Consider the following 21,425-nt stretch of genomic DNA (forward strand, 5'->3'; position numbering starts at 1 on the left):
CAGCTCTTCCCGGCTCTGGCAGGGCCCCATCCTGTCACCAGCGGTCCTGCTTCCTGTTTGTGTTGCTGCTTTGTTGCTTCCTGGCGGTCACCCCAGCCCGCCCTTCTGCTGAGCCTCCGCCCTGGGACTGGCTCTCTTCCCAGCTCTCTCTTGTGCTTGCAAATCTGTCTCTGTCTCCGTGTACACCCCACGGTCTTCCAGGATCTGTGCTGGCCCTGATGCCTGTGCCACTAAGCCCGCCGGGTGAGGGCTGGCCTCTCACACATGCCCCCATTCTCTGCGGACCCCGTTCAAAAAGCATTTTGGCATTTGCTATCTCACCTGCTCTTTCCCGTTCCTTTGAGGAGGGGGCGAGGGTTGTTGCCTGCATCTATTGATAGAGAAAGAGGCCCAGAGAGAGAGAGACTGAAGCACTGAGTGGTCCCGGAGAAGAGCAGGACTCATGCCCATCCCATCAGCTCCTACAGGCTGACACAGGGCAGCCACCCACCCTGTGCCCCGTTCCTACTGCACACTGAGCCCTGCATGCACTTTTGCATGCCACCCACACCAGCACGGTGCCAGGTAGGCGTCATGAGTGTTATTTTAAACCATGGAAACGGAGGCTCGCGGGAGCTTTTGCCTCGCCCAGGGTCATGCAGCTGGCACATTTGTCTGACTCCTCTCTGCAGGTGCCACTGAGCTTCCCCTACACACCCTCACTTCACCCAGGTCTCTGCTCAAGTGCCACCCCGCAGGGGCAGCTGCTTGAGATAGATTGCTCTGTCTCAAACAGCTCTCTGTCCCTCTCTGTCCCCTCACCCATCTTTATCTCTCTGTGGAGCCTTTATCACTCCCGGATATTGTATACATCTTCACTTGTCTCGCTGTTGCGACCATCTGTGTGGGGTCAGGGACTTGGACTGTTTTGCTCACTGCTCAGTCTTCCTGATGCAGGGTGGGCACTTAATAAATATCTGTGGAAGGAAGAGAGGGAGGGAGGGAGGGAGGGAGGCTGTGTTTCTTTCCACCTTGAAGCTAAAATACTCATGTTTGGCCAGGTTGCCAGAAATGAGAGGCAACAATCCCACCTACATATGAAAAGCTCAGGCATGAGGTGGCCTTGTTCAGGATTCTACCACAAACCACAGATAGATTTAGGACTAAACCATCCAATTCTCTGCCTAACAAACTAAGCCATTGCCAATTATCCTGGCAGTGGCTTCCTGCACCCTGCAAACTGTGACTAGGAGCTGCTTGCTGAGCTTGCCTGAACGCCTCCCCGTGTGCTGCAGAATTCTCGCCTAGGCACCACTAACCCATCTACCTACACTCGGGGGCTCCTGGCAGCAGGTGCCAAGCCTGTGCAGTTGACCCCTGTGTCGTCCACACAGGACACAGTAACCTTACTGCTTCCCTCTGATCCCGCTCCAGATCCACACTTTTTTTTTTTAAACCAAAGCATGTAATTCCTATGGTTGCCTTGATCCTGGGAAGTAGCCCCTCCCAGTGTTCACTACCCCTCATGCTTAGAGGATCCAAGAGGAAAGCCCCACTAGAAATCCCAGGAGTGTAACAAAGCCCCCCAGAAACGCTCTATCTTGTGGGACCTTGACCTTATTCCCTCCGAGCTGCAGAAAGCTGACCAGGGAAGGAAGACAGCAAATCTGCATGCCCATACCTGCTCTGCCCCCGGGCCCCAGGAACAGGCCTCAGCAAAAGTCAAATGTGAGGCAGCAAATCTGACGTGAGACTAGACCTAGGTAAGCACTCTCCCTTCTTTATTCTTTTCTTTTTTCCTTTTGGCAAATAAACTGGACAGAGATGAACCCCAAACGCAGATCCATTCTAAACTCAATGCTCGCACTCTTCCTAACCATGGTGGCCCACGGGGCACCCAGAGGACACTATACTGCAGGTGGTGGGTGAAGGGGCTGTGGAAGGTGAGGCAGTTTTGTATCAGCTCCGAGGAGATGGGCATCTGGATTGGACTAGAATTCATGTTAAAAGTGAATTAATTGGAGGTTCCAATGTGCTTTGAAGGGTAAAAAGAAAGGAGAAATCACAATTGACAGAATCACAGTTGAGAATATCAAGAAAGATTTCATGGAAGAAGAGGCTTCTGAGATCAATCCTGGAGGAACAGCAGGGTTTTAATAGGCAAAGATGGTGTGAAGGGCAGTGCCTGGAAGGAGGGGGTGACTGCTGGGGAGAGTGGGAAGGGCTGGCTGGGTGGGGCAAAGGCTGCATGAGTTTGACTGAGTTTGGCGAATATGCCCAGGAGTTAACAAAAGCTAAGGCTGCAAAGGAATTAGGGTTCAGGAAACTTGTCAAAGGATTTTGCACTTAATTTAAAAGACAAAGGGGAAGGGATACTACGGTTGTGTTAAGAAGAATAGGATTCTTTAAAATTTTATTCCAATTAAATTAGGGTAAATTCAGCCCCAAAAACTGATATTTGATTTAGAAATTGGAAATTTTTAAGGTATGTTTGGACAACTTGGTTTGTGAATCCTCGTTTATGAAAACTACATACAGATTAAGTATGTCTGATGAAACTTAACTTCCAAATTGAGATGTACCCTAACTCTGAAACACACTGGATTTTCAATACAATATATTTTTTTAATCATCCTGACATGGATTACACTTTGTAATGATAATATTTTGGTCTTCTTGGGTTAATTTTAAAATGTTATAAAAATTAAAGCAAAAAGAGGCAAGGGTAGCCATTGAAGGTCTTTGAGCTGGGCTGTCACGTGATTAAGTTGCATAAAAAAAATAACAGCAACAACAATAACAATTCTGAGGAAGTGTGTGAGGCAGATAGCAAGGAAGAGAGTCTAAGACAAGCAAGTCCCTCGGGAGATTTTTTTAATGGCTACTCAGAAATAACCTGAGTCAGAGACACGGAAATATGCCCTTCACCCCCCAAACATGGCTTGGACATGGAGTCCCTGTTCTTAGGGATATTTCCACTGAGCTAACACCAACCTTTAATCACTCCCCAAATACTTCACAGTCAGGAAAGTTCTGGATTCTATTGGGAAGGGCCTGCCACTGTGAAGGGTCAAAGGGGACCCTAAAGGATCCTGGACCAAACCTGACCCCTGGTCTGAACTGGAGGAAAACCTGACAAAGTCTGTTATTGCCTCTCAGGCTGGAATTTACCATTGGAAATGCAGCCTTTGTCACTGGCATAAGAACTGCTTTGCATTTGATGACATTTTCTTCGAAATGGTGTGAGAAAACCTTGACGTTTTTATTAGAAAATCCATAAAGCCCAAACAAATGGTTCCATGCTGCTTTGCCTCATTCTTCATAGGTTCATCAGCAATCCATCATCCCTCCCACTCGCCTTGAACCCATCAGCAATGACGTCTTGCCCATGAACAAAAGGACTACCCAGAGAAGCCCTTTCAACCTTAGTCGTCCTTTGCCCCTCAACTTTTACCCCTTAAATCAACTGCAATCATTCCGTTTTCACTGGCACCTTTCCTGAAAGGCGAAACAATGTTGTCACCTCCTTCCAGAAACTCTTCCTTTATCTCTCATGACACTGAATTACAGAAGCTTGGCCTGCCTTCTCTTGAAGTTAGAGATGGAACTCTTTCTCTGGTCGACCTCCCATGTGATTAAACTTCCAGTTTGAACCAAATAATTGAGTTCAGAGAGAAAAAATAAGTCTCTCTCTGAGATGGCCTTTCGAAGGTAACCTACCTCACTTTCAACTCTAGCGCATCCACCCTTACTCCTCTATCTGCAACCTCCGACCTATGCCTTCATTCTCCCTAAAACAAGCTGGTGTTGGGCTTCCTCTTCTCCACCTTCACCCCGGGCTTTCTTCCCTGCTGACCCTCCTCCTGTCTCTGCTGCCCACCCACCAGGGCAGCAGCTGCACATTGGGATCTCAAGCATGCACACTGCTGATCATCGTTGGACCCTGCCACTCTTTTTGCATTTCTGAGTGAGTCAGATGCCTCTGCCAACACCATCACCATTTGGGTCTTCCTTGCTTCTCCGCCTAGCTCCCTCTTGCTTACTCTGGTTAACCATCTTTTCTCTGTGTTCGGTGTTCTGCTCACCTATCTATTTCTTTCTTCAGCCAAATTTGTTAGGTAATCACGTGTGTTCTGCTCACCTATTTCTTTCTTCAGCCAAATTTGTTAGGTAATCACGGTTGGGCAAAGCATGTGTTGGCATGAGTTTTGGCTGATGGGGTTTTCATTTAATCCTTATGATATCCTTACGATGTAGGGAGGGTGGAGATCATCGTTGGCTCCCTTTTAAAGATGATAAAAATGGCCCTGGCTGGTTTGGCTCAGTGGATAGAGCGTTGGCCTGTGGACTGAAGGGTCCCAGGTTCGATTCTACACAAGGACACATGCCAGAGTTGCGGGCTCCATCCCCAGTGGGGGGCGTGCAGGAGGCAGTGGATCAATGGTTCTCTCTCATCATTGGTGTTTCTATCCCTCTATCCCTCTCTCTTCCTCTCTGAAATCAATAAAAATATGATAAAAATGGAGGCCCAAAGAGGGCAAACCCCTTTTGTTAGGCTCCCCAGCTCACAAGGGTGAGACCCACATCTTTAGCCTCCAAGTCCCACCTCTCTACCCTACCCCACCGTTTCACTTCCTCATCGACTGCTATGCTGCATTCTCATTTCTGATTTCTGGCCTCTCATAGCTCTCATCGTTCCTCGGCTTTGCTCGGCTTCACCTGCATCGCTTCCTCTCCTCTCCGTCCTCTGCCCGAGCTCCTGGTGCACAGGACCTGCCAGCCAGCAGCTCTGCACACTGAGCTGAGAGGAGCAAGGCGGTCCTGTGCCACCGCAGAGCGAATTGCCTGGTTTGCAGGAGCTCTTTAGAGCATGTGATCTGGAATGCTGTCATTGGTTGTCCTCATCCTCTCTGCCCGCTACCACGTGGATCTCACACACGCCCATCATACCCCAGGACACCGCCACTTACTGGCAAGGCAGTCTCCTGTGTTCCCAAACCACCACGGACTGCCACACGTTGGAGGCCCATCTGTGGGTTTTTCTCATCCTCGGTGTGTTCTGTAGCACTCCCTGGGAGCAAATAGACACGGTGGGGCAGGAGGGGGGGGGGAGGGGGTACAGGCTGATTCCAGCAGCTCAAGGAACTACCTGCGCCAACTCAACTCACCAAGTGAGACAGTCAACAAACCTGTGCTACAGGGGAAGGGAAACGCTGCCAACAAATAAAAAATAGACTGCTTTGTCCTGGTGTGTTTTCTTTTTAACAGAGACTTTGGGGGTCATATTTATTGATTCCTCTTCAAGACCAGAAACAGACCCAAATAGCAGGAAGTTCAGTATTGCTCTAAAACACACACAGTAGTCGGGGGCAGGGACAGTAAATGGAATTCCTTCAGTACCCCATGCCTGGCAGGAATTCTTCTTGTCCCCTAATCCCCCTCCCGTGTGACAATAGCCAAACCAGGCAGGCACAAAGAGCCATGGAGGAGGTGACACCTCCCTCCTGGGACCTCATTCCACGGACCACCACCGCCACGGGGAAGCTCCTTTGTCTTCATATGAAACTTCAAGTATCGTGGTAGTGCATGTAGCTATGGAATTAAGGTCAGATAAGGTCACCAAATAAGGAGAACTGGATTCAAGCTTGAGGACGACCCGGGGTTAGGCAGGAAGCCAGTAGGCAGTCGGGGAGAGCTAGCGAGCCAGACCTTCTAGCATGACAGCACCTCTCCCTCTGCCTGTCCTCCTCTCAAATCCCTGCCTACCAGCCTCGGCAGGCTCAGCACGAGAGCAGGACCAGCCCCTCTCATCATGCCTTATGTCCCCCCGCAGAGAGCACTTAGGCACGAGTTGCTACATGGATTCTTTCTGTGGGAGATGATGGGCACGTCACACTCTCAGTGCCTCTGCTTTTTAAAAAAAGAAGATAAAAAGAAGAGGATGCCTTCCTTCCAGCCTATTCCCACCATCCCACCTTCCTACACACACACACACACACACACACACACACACACACACACACATTCACACTCTCAACCAGAAGCACCTTGCAGGCTAGTAAGCAACGGTGCTGTGAGGTCCTTTCCAAGAACCCTGCATAAATATTGCAACATCTTTTGACAATGACCACATGGCTACTTAAGGTGATCTCGTGTTGTTTAAAAGAAAGTCATAGGTTATTCTCAGCTCCAGGAGAGAGCACTTGGCTGCAGCTTGAGTAAAGGGGCAACCTCATCTTTCATTGGTGCCCAACTTCCACAGGAGGTAGAGAGGATGCCTTGACCTGAGCTGGGCACTGCCCATCGCTTCAGGAAGCCATTCCCTTCCCAGATGGGCCGCCAGGGAGTTGTTCCCATAGCAACATGGAAAGTTGACCATGGATGGAGACTGGGAAAACTGGTGGTGGGCCACCCTTCTCCCCATTTGATTTTATTCTAATCAGCATGGATTTAACAAATGTGTAATATATATAAATCATAGATATAAATGTATAAAATTTGTAGACATCTGCATAGTATATATATTTTTTGTTTGCTTGTCCCAGACACTGAGACTGCATTGCCCTGTAGGCCTGTATTGTAGGCAAGGATGTCCCACGATCATTTCTAGATGTTACTAGTAAGTGCCACGACTCCCAGGATTCCCAGCATGTCTGCCCCCTCTCTGAAAGCTCTTTGAGGGTTTCCTGTGACTAGAATTTCCTGAGCTTTCACTCCGTCCTTGCAAGACATCTGGCCTCTCTGCACTGCAGCTGTAGTTGGCCCTCCCCCGCCCCACACACCTGAGCCTTCGCCATCCCCCACCTGAAGCAAATCCATCCATCAAAAATATCCAAAATTGCAACCAGAATTCCCCCCCCCAAAATCCAGAATTAAATGTTTTCTTTTGAATCTCCATTAAGTTTCATTCTTAATTTTTTTTCTTAAATTCATTATTTATCCTCTTGGAATATACATTGCTGTACAATGAAGAAAAAATTTAATCATTTTGCCCAATTAGCTGAGGCCACGTGCCTCAGAGGTGTGCCTCTTGGACATTTATAATTGCCATTAACCAGGAGAGCAGAGGAGGTCAGAGGTAGAGGCCTTGGAGGGTCAAAGGTAGCAGGTGACCATACATGGGCTTGAGAGCCACTGTCTGCTTCTCCCGAGAAGAAAGGTAGGTGCCAACTAGCAAGTCCTTGCTCGCAGTCATTAACCCTGGACAGAGGGACATTTTGAGTGACAGGGAGCCAGCAGAGCACCACTCAGAGGAATGCACAACCGGTGACGGCATCTGTGGGATGCAGGAGGCTGAACACCAGCAGAGAGAAGACAGAGGAAAGGCCCCGTAGCCAGAGCTGTGCAGCTCTGAAAGCAGACGGGGGTGGGCCCGGCCGTGGGATTTTCAAGAGAGCTTTTTACTTTTCTTATCTTTGGAACCAAGTAGCTCTTTCTCCCTCCTTCTTCATTTTTACGGCTGTTGATGTGCTGCTTTTGCTTGGTTTTGTCTAATTGAAGAAATACTGAAAGGCTATTGTGTAAGATCGTGCAAGCAACCCAGTGGCTCAGGACAGATGTGCCTTTCTTCCTGAGATGACAAGGGTGATCTTGTGCTCCCGTGACACAGGGCATGTGACCAGTAAGAGCAAAACCCATACAACAGAGATGATGTCCTAGAACCCCTAACAATATGTGGCCTGAGGAGATTTACCTAGTCTATTTTCCACTCAATAGCATTATAGCCCAAACAAATAAATAAATAAATAAATAAATTCTTAGCTCTCCACTTATTTGCCCCTTGCCAGCGGTAGACAGGCATAGAACACCAGGAAGGTGTGCTGTGAAATAGAAAAAAATAAATCCCAATTGCCAGTTCCACCAAGTCAGAGCAGCAGGCCCATCCCCTTCATGAGCCACATATCCATCTGACTGGTGTCCTTCTAGAAAAGGAAATGAGGACACGGACTGAGGGAAGAAGACCATGTGAAGACACAGGGAGAAGGCAGCCGTCTACACGCCAAGGAGAGAGGCCTCAGGAGAAACCACCCCTGCAAACACCTGACGTCAGCCATCCAGGCTCCAGAACTGTGAGAAGATAAATTCTATTGTTTCAGCCCTCAGCCCGTGGGACTTTGTATTATCAGCCCTCTGAGGCTAATGCAGCTCCCCAACAGCCTGCATATTCAGGTTAGAAGCGAAGGCCGAAGGCGCAGGGATGGAAAGGAACTTGTCCGGAATTAGAAGGATGAGGCGGTAGAATGGGAAGGACACCCCATCTCCTGGCTCTGGCTCAGGGGCTTTGAAAAGACAGTGCAGTTTCCCAGCCCCTGAAGACAGGAGGAGCACTGGACAAAACGTCCCTTCCCCACAGATGAGCAGCCATTCCCCGCCTCTGGGCAGCTCTAGAGAAGTTATTGAGGGTGAGGTCGGTGAGGGGCCCCCCTTCCCTCGGATTTCCAAGCTCTCTGAGGAAGTCATCTATTCCTTAGGGGGGATGCTCCAGTGGTTCTCATCGCTCAGAATGTCCCTCTGCTCAGCCAACTAGTGAACAGCTTTTGTGGGCAGGTGCTCCTCTGAGGCTTCACGCATATGACACCAGATAATCCTATACCGTCCCATGAGCTCAGGACAACTGGGATTCTCCCCATGGTACAGCTGAGAAGCCCAAGACCCAGGGGTGACGTCATGGGCTCAGGGTCACCAGCCAGCAAGCGGCAGAGGAGGGCGAGAGCTCAGGCTGGCCCAAGGGCCCAAGGGTGCCCACCACACAAACCTGCTGCTGGAGAGTGAGGACCGGTGGGGAATCCCATGCTCAGAACGTTACAGGAGAGAAGCAGAGCCTACTCCAAACTGACAAGACACAAACTACATGGGAAGAGCTTCTGTCGTTGGGGAGATGCTGTAAATCTCTTTTCCTGGTTCCGGAAGGTCAGTGAGGGGCTAAAGTCCCAAATGGTAGTAGGGGCCTCTTCTTCCTACTCAGTGGGACCATAGTTATTTTTACATGAAATTTAATGGAAATTGCATGAAGAAAGGAAAAAAAAACTCCACAACTTTCCAGATGTTAGCAGTCCATCTTATCCCCTCCTGACACCCTTGTGCGGTAGACGAGAAGGTATTTTTGCGATGCTCACCCACCCTTCCTTCTCCCTCATAGTGAAAATGAGGTTCGAGGAAGCAAATGATGTGCTCGCAATCCGGGCGGTGACAGGGCTCCTCCATGGGGTTTCAGTGACCTTCCGTGACCTTCCCTGACTCCACTCCCCACCCACCTCCATTCGCTGCTGCTGTTTCTACAAAAAGCTTCTCACGTCACCTCCTTCTCCCCCGTGTCACATGGTGCCAGGCCTTTCTCTTCTCCTTGGCTTGTGTGGTTGGTCTAAGGCTGACAAGACCTTTAGTCCTTCTTAAATCGACACACTTTCGAATCCTCAAAAAAAAACAAAAAAAAAACTAGGAAGTTTACTCAGAAAGAAAAAAAAAATCGACACACTTTCAAATCCTCAAAAAAAAAAAAAAACTAGGAAGTTTACTCAGAAAGAAAAAAATATGCATGTGAAGATCTCCAAGGAAGTTTTTGTGCAGTTGCCAGGGACTCCCAGACGTCCCGAAGCATGGACAGACCACTGGCGAGCAAGCCTGCCCTCAATGTTTCCTTCTCCTTCATCTTTTCTCTTCGTCCATTTCTTCCCCACACTGTCTTCTCACCAGGACATACGCCTGCCTCCCATTTGCACCCATCCCAGGAAGGCCTCTGCTTCGCATAGTGTCCTGTTCACTCCTGGTCCTAACGCCACTTCCTGTCTGATCATTTCTCTTCGCTTTCCTTCACTTCTCCTGTGAACTATTGACTCCTGCATTCTGTCCATCGGACACATGCAAATTGATCACCTCTTTCTTTTCTGGAACCCTGGCCCCCTCATTTAAACGGTCTGTATTAAATTCCCGTCAATCGTGAGGCTTGGAAGTAGGTGAGGAACGGAAGAGAAAATGAGACGTGGTTGTGCTCTCATGGTTTACAGATGAGTAAAAAAGATAAAGTCAGACAATTACAGATTTGACAGTGACCTTACTAAAATAGGGAAGTACGGGTTCTTTGGGAGCAGACAGCAGAGGGACTTAAAGCCAGTGGCTGAATGGGGTTGGTCAGGCCGGGCAGAGGGGGCACAAGCCAGGCAGAGCGAAGAGCTTGCTGGCTTCCGCACCGGAGCGAGCTTGCTGAGCTGAGAAGCTGCAGAGCCCCGGGTGACAGGCATGAGGTGAGAGGACACAGAAGCCAGACGCTGGCCATCCCGAAAAGCCACCCAAAGGACTGTGTGTTACATACCAAGGATAATAGGACCTGATAAGGGGTTTTAAATAGAGGAGGGACATGCTCTGATATGGGGAGGCGATGAGACATGGTTGTGCTCTCATGGTTTACAGTTTTCCTTTTTATTTTAAACTTTGGGGTATGCCACACATTCACATGTCTTCAAAACCAGAAATGTGAAAAGATATTCAGCAAAAGGTCTTTGCTGGACCCCCTAAGAGTTTGCCTTTCTCCTAAATAGGTATCAATTCTTTGTAGTTTCTTCTGTGTCCTTCTTGACCTTTTTAGGCTAATACAAGCAAATCAGACTAGAGGTTCTTATTTTTTTTTTCTACTGATATATTCCAAAAGTAGCCTACCATGCTACCATACCAAGGTAGAGGGTTCTCTACCTCGAATTTTTTGTGATAGCTTTTGGCTGTTTTGCATATTGTCGATTTAGCTCTTAGTATTAGTATTAGTACTAGAATTAGTTTAAGTATTAGTATTAGTGACCTTTTCACAAATGCAGGTCTCTCCTTCCCTACCAGGTGGTAAGCTTCTGAGGGTCAGAGGCTGTGTCTTACTCATTTTTGCATGAGGTAGGTGCTCAGTCAAAAATACGTTCAAACAAAGTGGGTGATGAGAAAGCATGTTTGTTGAATAAATCCGTTACTATTAAAGAGAACAAACACTTCCCCTGGACTATTCTCTGGATTTTTTTTTTTACTTTGAATTGTGCTCGTTTTCCAGTAGACAGGAAAAAAGTAGAAGACATAATGAATCCCCACGGACCCACCCCCCAGCTTCAACAATGATCAACATTTTGGCGATTTTGATTCTCTTCTATCCCCACCACCCATCCACTTTGGGGAAGTAGAGGGCTGCGGTATTTTAAAACAAATGTAAGCCATGTCATTTCCTCTGTAAATACCCAAGAATGCACCTCTAACCGATGAAGCCTTTGCTTTAAGAACATAAACACCTGCCAACAAAATTACCAGCAGGTTGTATCATCTAGTAGCCACACCACCGTCGGATTGTCCTGATTTTCTGGGAAATGTCTGCGTACCGTTGCTTGTTGGAATCGGGAGCCACACAAAGCCCACCGATCATACTTGGTCTCCAGTTGATGGCTCTTACACTCTTCCATCCCATCACAGTCTCCTCCTGTCTTCCTCTCTCTCTGATGCCAATGGTTGGTGGGAGACACCAGGTCATTCATCCTGCTCCGTGTCCCACATTTTGCATTTGGCTGGCTGCTTCTTTGCAGTATCATATTACTTGTCTTCTATCCCCCATCTTGTCCTGGAGACTGGCAAAATGTGTGCTGTGAAAACTTCATTTAAGCTGCTATGTGGAGAACTGATTGAAGGGTGGGAGCGTGGACGAGATGCTGTGTTCGGTTCCCAGGCAGGGGACAATAGCTCCCGGGATTATAGCATGGCACACAGCTTCGGGAACTGTGTGGACAGAGAGAAATGGTCGAATTTGAGGAATACTTAGGAGACAGGCTCAATAAGACTTGTTAACTAACTGGAAAGGTGTATGTGTTCTCAATACCCTGTTAAGAACTGGGCCTCAGCATGAGACAAACAAAAAAAAAGGCTGCTCTCTTCTGGAAAAACATTTGCACGTTTACTGACATTCTCCTCACAATTATCATTTATGGCAAGTTTTAAGAGCATACGAAGTTGTAGCAGTATTGTTGGTGTTAAATTTTATTGCTATGGCTTTAAAACATAAACAAAAAGAATTCCTTAAGTACTTGGAAATTGTAATGATACTCTTGGGAATAGATTTTACTGCGATGGATACTGTAAAGCACAAAGATAATAAATTTAAATTGCAGTATCGGTATTGGGAATGTATTTTATTGCTTTGGCTAGAACACAAAGAAGCAAGATTCATAACTCTTTCTCATAACTCAAGGACTGGCTTGGGTTTGGATGTTGCATGGTCTTGCACTTTGTGGACACTGTCCATGGCCCCCTCTGTGTCATCTCAATGGAGGGACCCCCATACACCCAGGCAGAAACCTGGAAGGCATTTTGACTCTCCGCTCCTTCACCCCTGCACATCCTCAGTCACCAGCCCTGCTGATTCCGCTTCCCCAAGTATCTCTCACATCAGTTGCCATCTCTCCACTGCAATTCAGGCACCATTGGCTCTCACTTCATTACAGCCTCTCTCCTGCTGCAGGTCCCTCCTCTTGCAATCCAACCTCCGCCCTCATTGCAGTAACAATGACTACTGTCTACTGCGCATTGAGAATGTGCCAGGGACTGTGCTGAGCACCTTGTGTCAGTATCTCTTTGACCATCACAACTTCCCTATGTTGGAAGGGTACCACTTTTTCATAAATGAAGAAACTGAGTTCAGAGGTTAAACATTAAAAGACATAATGGACTCATGAAAATCACAAGTGCTTTATAGTACCAGGCACAAGCAGAGAATAAATCTTAGATTCTTTCCTTTTCTTCAATACTACCTGTTATCCTTCCTTCCTCCTTTCCTTTCTTCCTTTCCTCAAATAAACCCCTTGGCATGAAACACAAGAGCATTGCCAATTTCTCCAGATTCATCCATCACTACACTCCAGGTAACAGTAGCTCTCATTAACGAAGTCACTTACATAGCTCTTAAAATACCATCTCCTCTTAGCTAGAAAGGAACCCCTTTCCTACCATTGTCTAACTTCCATTTCTCCTTCAAGATCTGTTTTAGACATCTTCACTGGGAAATCTACTTCAAAACTATATACTTGCAAACACCAGGAGCACACACGTGTGCACACGTGTGTAGGCACATGTGCTGGATCAGCGGCTCCCCTCCTGGGCATCTTCCGATCACAGTGCTCATCATGCCATAGTGTAACCATCTGCCTTGTCTTAGAAACACGTCTGGACTATAACTTGCCTGAGGGCAGAGACTGTGCCTTTTGTGTGGGAACTCCTAGGATCCAGGGCCTGAATCCTGCCACACCGCGGCAATCAATGGCAGTTTGCTGAATGAATAGATACAGTGAATCCGACAGTAATTATTAGAACAATGAGACCTAAGCCTTTTGAATCGCAAAGAAATGTCAGGTCATGCTTTCGTTCAGACTGAGGAATTATATGTATACACTGTTTTCAACAATCTGCAGTTACACACCTGTTCTCAGTCTAACACCCGGCAACATGTTACCTGTAAACTCCTGGCAGAGTAGAATTGACGGAGAAGAAGCGTTCCTTTCAGGGCACGTTAGCAAGTCCGTGGAAAACAGCACCCTAGCAACCTCACAAATAAACACTGGGAGTCATGTTCACCACGTGACAGCGGACTGGGAATGTTTCAAGCAAAGAAATTAGGAGGTTTAGTACCTTTGAATTCTCCCAAATGTCAGAGTCGGCCTGAGTTCTGTGAGCTTCTTGTTTGGTGGAAAACTCCTAAATTCTCCAGCTATGTGAAGCGCTTTTCTTTGCACTGGGTCCCCAGTGAGGTCATAAACTCCCAGAGCCGGAGTGCAGACTTGGCGAATGTGGGAAGTAGGAGAAACTGACAGGAACCAGGCCTCTGACTCTAGTGGGCTCCTGCCTCCCTTTCTGTTCCCATAGAAACAGCCATCCCCCCAGCAAAACGAAGTTCAAGATTCTTCTACTTTTGTTTTCCTTTCTTCTTGCTTTGAGATAACCCCTCAAGGTTTTGCTAATTAGTGAAAATGGACCCGTGGCTGAAACGCACAACATTGGAGAAATTAAATATTCTCCCGGCAGAAGCGGCAGCATTCACCCTATTCCGCTCTCGGGACAGCGGTCCTCTCAGCATGGGGGTGAGGTGCTCACAACCTTTGGATCCCAGTCACTTGGGGCAGGTAGATCACCTCTAAGACTGCACACGTGGCCGGGGGTTCACGATTGTCCCTATCAAACGGAGATGAATGTGTTCCATGATGTCTGTTTTTATACATTAGGCTGGGAAGAGGAAATCAAAAGGACTACTTTCAACAAAAATGTCCTGTGTCGACACTTCAATACTCTTTCGACAGGCCCTGGTGATTGCCCTCATTGTCTGCTGCATGCAGGCTAACCGTGCCGATATCTGCTAGTTCCACAAGGCCGTTCTCTGGCCAGCAGGTTGCTCGAGCCTTTTTTTTCCCCTCTTCACAGCAGCCCTCTAATTCCACCAAACCCACTGGATTAACAAAAACCTGAAGGTAAAATAGCACAAAATGATATCCCTGCATGAGCTACTATTATACGTTGCCACCTACAATTACACCCATTCAATCTAAATGCCCCCAAACATTATTTCATTAATGCAAGCCATTTAGGAACTGGTAAATAGCTTCTCTTCTTGGGTTCTCTGTCATTCTGAGTATTCAGAAGGCCACCTGACCCCTGGAGCATGGAGCCCAGTCAGGATGACAGGTAAGTGAGGGGCTGGTAGAAGGATGGGGACAATGTTGATTGGGAGAGAATAAAGAGGAGAAAATGAGCAGAGGGAGACAGAAAAAGAGATCAAAGAGAGGGGAGCAGTGGCGATGAGGAGGAGCTCTGGGGGAGGGGGAGTGTGGGGGGAGTGTGCGCTGTCAATGCCTGGGGCTGGCGCAGGTTCCCTATCTCTTATCTCAGACGCACCGTCCAGCCAGGCTGAGCACCGAGGATGCTGGGCATGCGCGGTACCTGGCCTCACGCTGCTTTAAAGGCCAGTGTTCCAGATGTCCTCGGGTTTCTGAGTCAAACCCTTCAAAGGGATCTCCTCCTGTGACAGAATCCTTGGACCAAGTCAGACGCACAGTGTGTAGTTAATTTACTTTGTAAGAGAGGAAAAATTGTCCTCACATTCTCACTGAGTCTAAAATCTCCCTTCTGTAAAATAGCTTTCCAGGCCCGGCCAGTGTGGCTGAGTGGTTGAGTGCCAACCTATGAACCAGGAGGTCACGGTTCGATTCCCGGTCAGGGCACATGCCTGGATTGTGGGCTTGATCCCCAGTGTGGGGCGTGCAGGAGGCCGGCCGATCAAGGATTCTCTTTCATCGTTGGTGTTTCTATCTCTCTCCCCCTCTCCCTTCCTCTCTGAAATCAATAAAAATATATTTGAAAAATAAATAAATAAATAAAAAATAGCTTTCCAGGGTGAGAAAGGTTTTGGGGAGGAGTCTGACGCTTGGGCACGACCTGTGTGTTCCGGGCAGCTCTGTGTTGGGAAGGGGAGGAGCAGACACACACACAGTCTACCTCAATCGTAGGTTCCTGTTGGGCCTGGGTGGTGAAGAGGAGGAGTTTGAGAAATAGAAGGGCCTAGATGCCAGTAGCAGCTTTGCAACTTCCTAGCTGTGACCTGGAGTAAGTTACCAAATTCCTGCAGGTCAACACGAGTTTCTGTGAGAACAATTGCCACACTGTAGGTCCAGCACATAGCACTCTGCTGGGCACCTATGTGACCTCACGTGACGGTTAGGTAGTATTAATTGAAATATAATAAAGATGCTATGAATAGAACTAGACCTGGTGGGCCTATGAGAGTGAGGAAAAGGGTTGTAATTTTAGGGTTGCAATCCTCGTCAGCAAACCCTGAGAAGTTCATGGTTGCGGATAACATATTTCTAAAATCAGGTTCTAGAGAATTGGGGTGAGGATGGGCGTGCACCTCTGAGGGATGGAGGGAGGCACCCAGCCAGTGCCAGGGGCGGGGTGGGTCGGAATGCAGGAGGGAACCACTGGCTGAACTTCCAGTTCAGCTGAGGGGTCTCCTTTCCTGAATGACAGAAGTCTCCTCCTGGAAAAGGTCCTGTTCTCACCTCAGGGGCAGCTGGGCCAGGCAGAGTGTTAGGGGCAGCTGGGGTCCTCAGTGTTGTGCAGACTGAGCCTACAGGCCAGCTGGAGCTGTGGGTAACCTGCTATCTGGGATTTCACTGTTTGCCCAATTGCATAACAACAGACAACAGAAAAGGTGCCAACTCCCTCTTCAAAGGCACATGAACACTCCCAATCCTGCAGCATTCAGACATCACAAACACTGATCCCCCACTTTCTTCTCCCTGGGGAACCTCACTCAGCACCCAGAGCCCTCCCTCGGGGCCTCCCCACGCACCCTCCTGAGGATGGAGAAGCAGGCCCCTGCTGAGGAGCCTTCCAGGACCGAGAATCGCCTGCACACGTTCGTGGCAGCAGAGGCTTTTGCAAAAGCTGGCCCTTGGTCCCTGCCCTCCCCGGAGGGAAACCAGCTGCCTCCTGGGAAAACAATTCCATGCAACAAACAACGCGGTGCGCGGGCCAGCCATAATGAGGTCTGGTTCAAATGTTGGCACACATACAAAATATTAATTAAAATAACGTGCATGATAAATAATATTGGGATCCAAAGCACAGGCCTCCTCTAAAATCGCAGTTGGTAATTATGTGGGCGCCTGCTAGCACACACTCAGAATTCCAGTGCTGCTTACATGACAGAATTAGTCTGGCAAGGTGACCTTGAGCGGTCTTTTGCTGTGAGCATCCTCCTGTTTATAAACTGAATGACGTCTGGACAACCCAGAAAGGAGATTATTCGTCCTAACTTTCAAGTGCTAAGAAATTCCCGAGAGCCTAAATAATTCAATTTAATAATAAATATTTCAGTACCAGCCATGTAAGGCTCTCTGCTTAGCACTAGGGTCAAGGGTGGTGGTGGGAGGTGAACCATGATCTGTGTTTTCAAGCAGCAACTGGTTACTGCCCTGGTCAGTGTGGCTCAGTTAGTTGAGTGTCATCCCATGCACCGAAAGGTCACTGGTTCCATTCCCAGTCAGGACACATGCCAGAGTTGCGGGCTCCATCCCCAGCAGGGGGCGTGCAGGAGGCAGTAGATCAATGGTTCTCTCTCATAGATGTTTCTTTCCTTTCTCTCTTAAAAATCAATTAAAAAACATATTAAGAAAAAAAGAAGTAACTGGTTATTGGTTAATATCTGTCCCAGATGGAGAGTCCTTCTGTATGCCTCACCTAAATCTTTCATGCTGCTGTAAAAAGCCCGTTGCCACTTGTTTAGTCCTGGACTGGGGAGCTCACAGGACTTTGATTCTAAGGCTTCTAGAGCCTTTATTTACCCCCCAAGAGCTGGGGGTAAATGCCCCCCCCAATTTATAATGGATAAATGTCCTTATTTATCCAAAATTACAGTGTTTGTCGAACTGTCCTCCCACCAGAGGCCCGAGAGGTGAATTCTCTTTGTCTCTCCCAGTACCCAGCTCACTGCTGAGATCCTACCTAAGGTTTGCATCAACTCCAACACAGCCAAGCAATCGTACGCTATCTATTTTATCTAGACCTTCCAAATTATTACCAAATTTGACATTTATTACCCTGGTTAGTACAGGAACCTAACTGGGAAATGAAAAAGACCCAATTATCTTAATTCCGAAACCATTTTCTGTTTGTGGCTCAGTCAACATTTCGGCATCTCGTTACAAGTATTTAATTTCATTCCCTCAACAATAACCCCCGTACCACACCAGTGACCACAACTTTGATGCCCCAGCCCCTAAATTCTATTAGTGTTCAGAAAGCCTCATGGTTGCAACATAATGTTCAATCAGCGCAGAGAAATTAATTAAATTAAAATTATTTTTATTGTGATTTAATTAGCTTGATTTAATTACTTTGTTCACTGACTGAACATTCTGTTGTTCCAGCCAGATCCTCGCTCTCACTCTCGGTGTGAACGTTCCCACAGAATTACACATTTGCTCTGTTCAGCCATTGGAGAGGGCTGGGGGGGATGGGGCGGGGGGAACTTGCCAGAAACTCACGATTTATCACAATCAGCATCATCACAAATTATAGGAAGCATCCAGCAATATGATCACTTCTAAATGAAGTGTCTGAAAACAGGTCACAGCAGCAGCCTTGGCTGTTAATCCGTCATATTTCATAGTCAACCTGACACCCTGTCCAATTGACTCTGCCTGCTTGATCACCGGGCAGCTCCTGGGAGCTGCTGCCTCTCAGAGTGCCTGAGTCAGGGCTCCAGCTCCGATCCAGGCTGCCGCCCTACAAAGCCTGCCCCGCCCTGCAGCCCCTACGCACTGGCGCACCTGCTGCTGCTCCCTCTGAGCCAGGGATCCTGCCCCTGAGGTTCACAAACTACAATCCAGCATTTCCTTTGATTGCAAGTAAAGCAGCAAACCTCAGAGCATTGGCCATCCCTGGGACTTGGCCAATGAAGAACACCATGTATTTCCATGATCACGTGACAGCTACTGTATATACCCTGGAACACTCTACTTTCATCATTTCTTCAAAACAAAAGTGGGGCCCAGCCAGCGTGGCTCAGAGGTTGAGCATCAACCTATGAATCACGGGGTCCCTGGTTCAATTCCCAGTCAGGGCACGTGCCTGGGTTGTGGGCTCGATCCCCAGTAGGGGCGTGCAGGAGGCAGCTGATCGTTGATTCTCTCTCATCGTTGATGTTTCTCTCTCCCTCTCCCTTCCTCTTTGAAATCAATAAAAATAGATTTCACAAACAAACAAACAAACAGAATGGGTATTCGACATTCCACTAGACCACCCATGCTCTCAATCTTTTTAACCGCAGGCCACCCCACGATACAGTGTGACTCAGGCTGAGCAACGGCAGCCTTCGAGCTGGTGTCTCCTGAAAACAAACTCCGCTCCAGCTTGCCTCGGGTTGGAATGTGTCGTCTTTATGAATGTGCTCGAAGCTGTACACAGTTGTGGTCTTACCTTCTACCAACTGTGTTTCAATGCATTTGTCTGCCTGCACGATCCTTTTTGTATTTTATTGTATGACTAAAAACCGTTTTTCTGAGAAGAGATCCATAGACTTTGCCAGACTGCTCTAACAGTGGAGGCCTAAGTTTGTTGTTGGTTTTTTTGTCCCCGTATTAGTTTGGCTGCTGTAACAAAATGCCACACCCTTGGTGGCTTCCAACTATAGAAATTTCTTCTCTCAGGATTCTGGGGACCAGAAGTTCAACGTCAGCCTCACTGGGCAGAAATTACGGTGTTTGTCAAACTGTCCTCCCACCAGAGGCCCAAGAGGTGAATTCTCTTTGCCTCTCCCAGCTCCTGGTGGCTGCTGGCATTGTTTTGATGGTGGCCACATCACTCCAGTCTCCACCTCTGTCTTCACAGGGCCTCTCCTCTTCTGTGCGTGTCATCTCTCTCTGCCTCTCTCTTATCTGGACACTTCTGGTGGCATTTGGAGCACAACTGGATAACCCAGGGTAATCTCCCCCATTTCATGATTCTTAACTGAGTCACATCTTCAAAGGTTCTTTTTCTAATTAAGGTAACATTTACAGGTTTCCAAGGATTAGGATCTGATGTTCTGGGGGCCACCATTCAGCCACCTACAGTGCCTATGCTTCATTCTTTACGGACCATACAATTCCGGCCTGAGTCTGATGACATCAGGGTCATAAGGTGATTTCAAACACATATAAAGCTGTACCAAATTATGATAGATGTCCCTGCCAAAGCCCAGGACAATTAGTTAAGAGTTAATGTGATGGTTAAAGAGAAAGCAAGTCCTTTTAACAATTCAGTTTTCACCAAGGGCCTGGAGAGGAAGCAGGCCTGTTTCTTCACCTCCAGATGAAGAAAGGAGCTTTGCAAACCTTGCCGCTCTGACATGTGCAGCTCTTGGGCCTGAAGATCTCACGGGGCTCAGGTCTCAGCCTCTGCTCCTGCCTCCTCCGCCTCTCATCCTGCCCCCAGGGCGCTGAAGGCAAGTGTTCTGCAACGTGGTGAATGAGGAACTTATGCCACTGACCAGAAGTGAAAAAGGGCAGGACTGTGTGTTTTTCAATTAAATAGAACAACAGGAAGTGAGTGTTGAGTTCAACTTGAGATGTTCTGGCTACTGTTTAGAACAAAATATCTACAGTCAAGTGCACCAGACCAGAGTTATTTCCAAAAGGAGTTTTATAGCCACCTCTTCTGGGGACCAGGAGAACGGTGTCTGGGCTGATCCATCCTGATGCCGTCTTCTAGTCTAGAAATCAGACCTGGCTCCTGCCCCAGCTATGCCACTCCTTGTGTGATTTCATCCACAAACCCGACCTCTCCACCTGCCAGTTTCCTCCCTGGGGCAGGTGGACTGTGTGGGCTCCTCAAGGGCAGGACTTGCTCTTATTTTCCTGTGTGAAGCTTTGGGGCCAGCACACGAAGACCCTCATATTCACACTCATTTACTTGAACTGAATGTCGGCCTAAACTGACTCACAGTCTCAAATCGATACTGGGCGTGCTGCCTCTGAAGATAACTCTGAAACTCTACCCAGACAGTAAGTCAGTATTGCCACAGATGTATTTGACCTTGCGTAAGTCACTTTGCAAAGTCCCTTCCAGCCCTATGATACTTTCATCCCTTTTAAAATTAGCCTCAGCGAGTGCACATCTGCACTGGAAATGACTGGAAAGATGTCTCCAGCCCTCATGCTCCTCAGTGCAGAGGGCGGGCCCCATCCAGCGGGACTGTGAGCAAACCTTGGTGCTCATCATCAGGCTGGAAAGACCTTTGAGATGATCTAGTTCCACAGCCTCCCTTTACAGAGAAGAAAACAGATCTGTCCAAGGTCACATGGCTGGTTAGCAGCAAAGAACCCAGGCAGCTAGAACTCACTTCGACTGTCTTCTAGTCCCGTGCTTTCTTCATTTCTTTCATGCTCTGTCTTTAACCCAACGCTTTCACCTGGCTTGGTGAAACAGCTCAAACCATCACCTCACAGCTAGTGTCCCAAGCTGTCAAAGGGTACAGTATGTTTCTGACTCCTCTCACACAGAGTGTGAGAACCCACAAGAAAAAACCATTACGGGTACTCTGAAAAACTGTGGAGTGTTTTGGTACTGACTGATTTTTGTAGTGTGCCATTTTGATTCCCTCTTCTTGCCTTTCCTATATTTTTTTAGTTATCGTCTTAGTGGTCCCTTGGGAATTACAACTAAACTATTAAACTTCTAACAACCTAGTTTGAAAAATTCCAACATAGTTTCAATAGTATGCAAATACTCTCTCTCCCTCTTTATACAGGGTTTGGCAAAAGTAGGTTTACAGTTGTGAGTACACAAAACACAGAGTTTATTTTTGTATTATTATTTATTAACTAGAGGCCCAGTGCACAAAAATTCGTGCACTGGCAGGGGGGAGGGGGTCCCTCAGCTGGGCCTGCACCCTCTCATACTCC

The 21,425-nt window shown here is 47.8% G+C and overlaps 1 long non-coding RNA gene across 1 annotated transcript in view; it reads left to right on the plus strand.

Moving 5' to 3' along the window:
* The window catches only part of LOC106727034, a 22,391-nt gene extending 1,099 nt beyond the window's left edge, over positions 1 to 21,292 (plus strand). The window contains exons 2-3 of the long non-coding RNA XR_001363184.1: positions 3,121 to 3,123; positions 20,799 to 21,292. This is a non-coding gene — a long non-coding RNA (uncharacterized LOC106727034). The remainder of the gene's footprint in view (positions 1 to 3,120; positions 3,124 to 20,798) is intronic.
* Positions 21,293 to 21,425: the final 133 nt, after the last annotated feature.

Source organism: Myotis brandtii, unplaced genomic scaffold (genome assembly GCF_000412655.1).
Source record: "Myotis brandtii unplaced genomic scaffold, ASM41265v1 scaffold351, whole genome shotgun sequence".
Classification (NCBI taxonomy): Eukaryota; Metazoa; Chordata; class Mammalia; order Chiroptera; family Vespertilionidae; genus Myotis; species Myotis brandtii.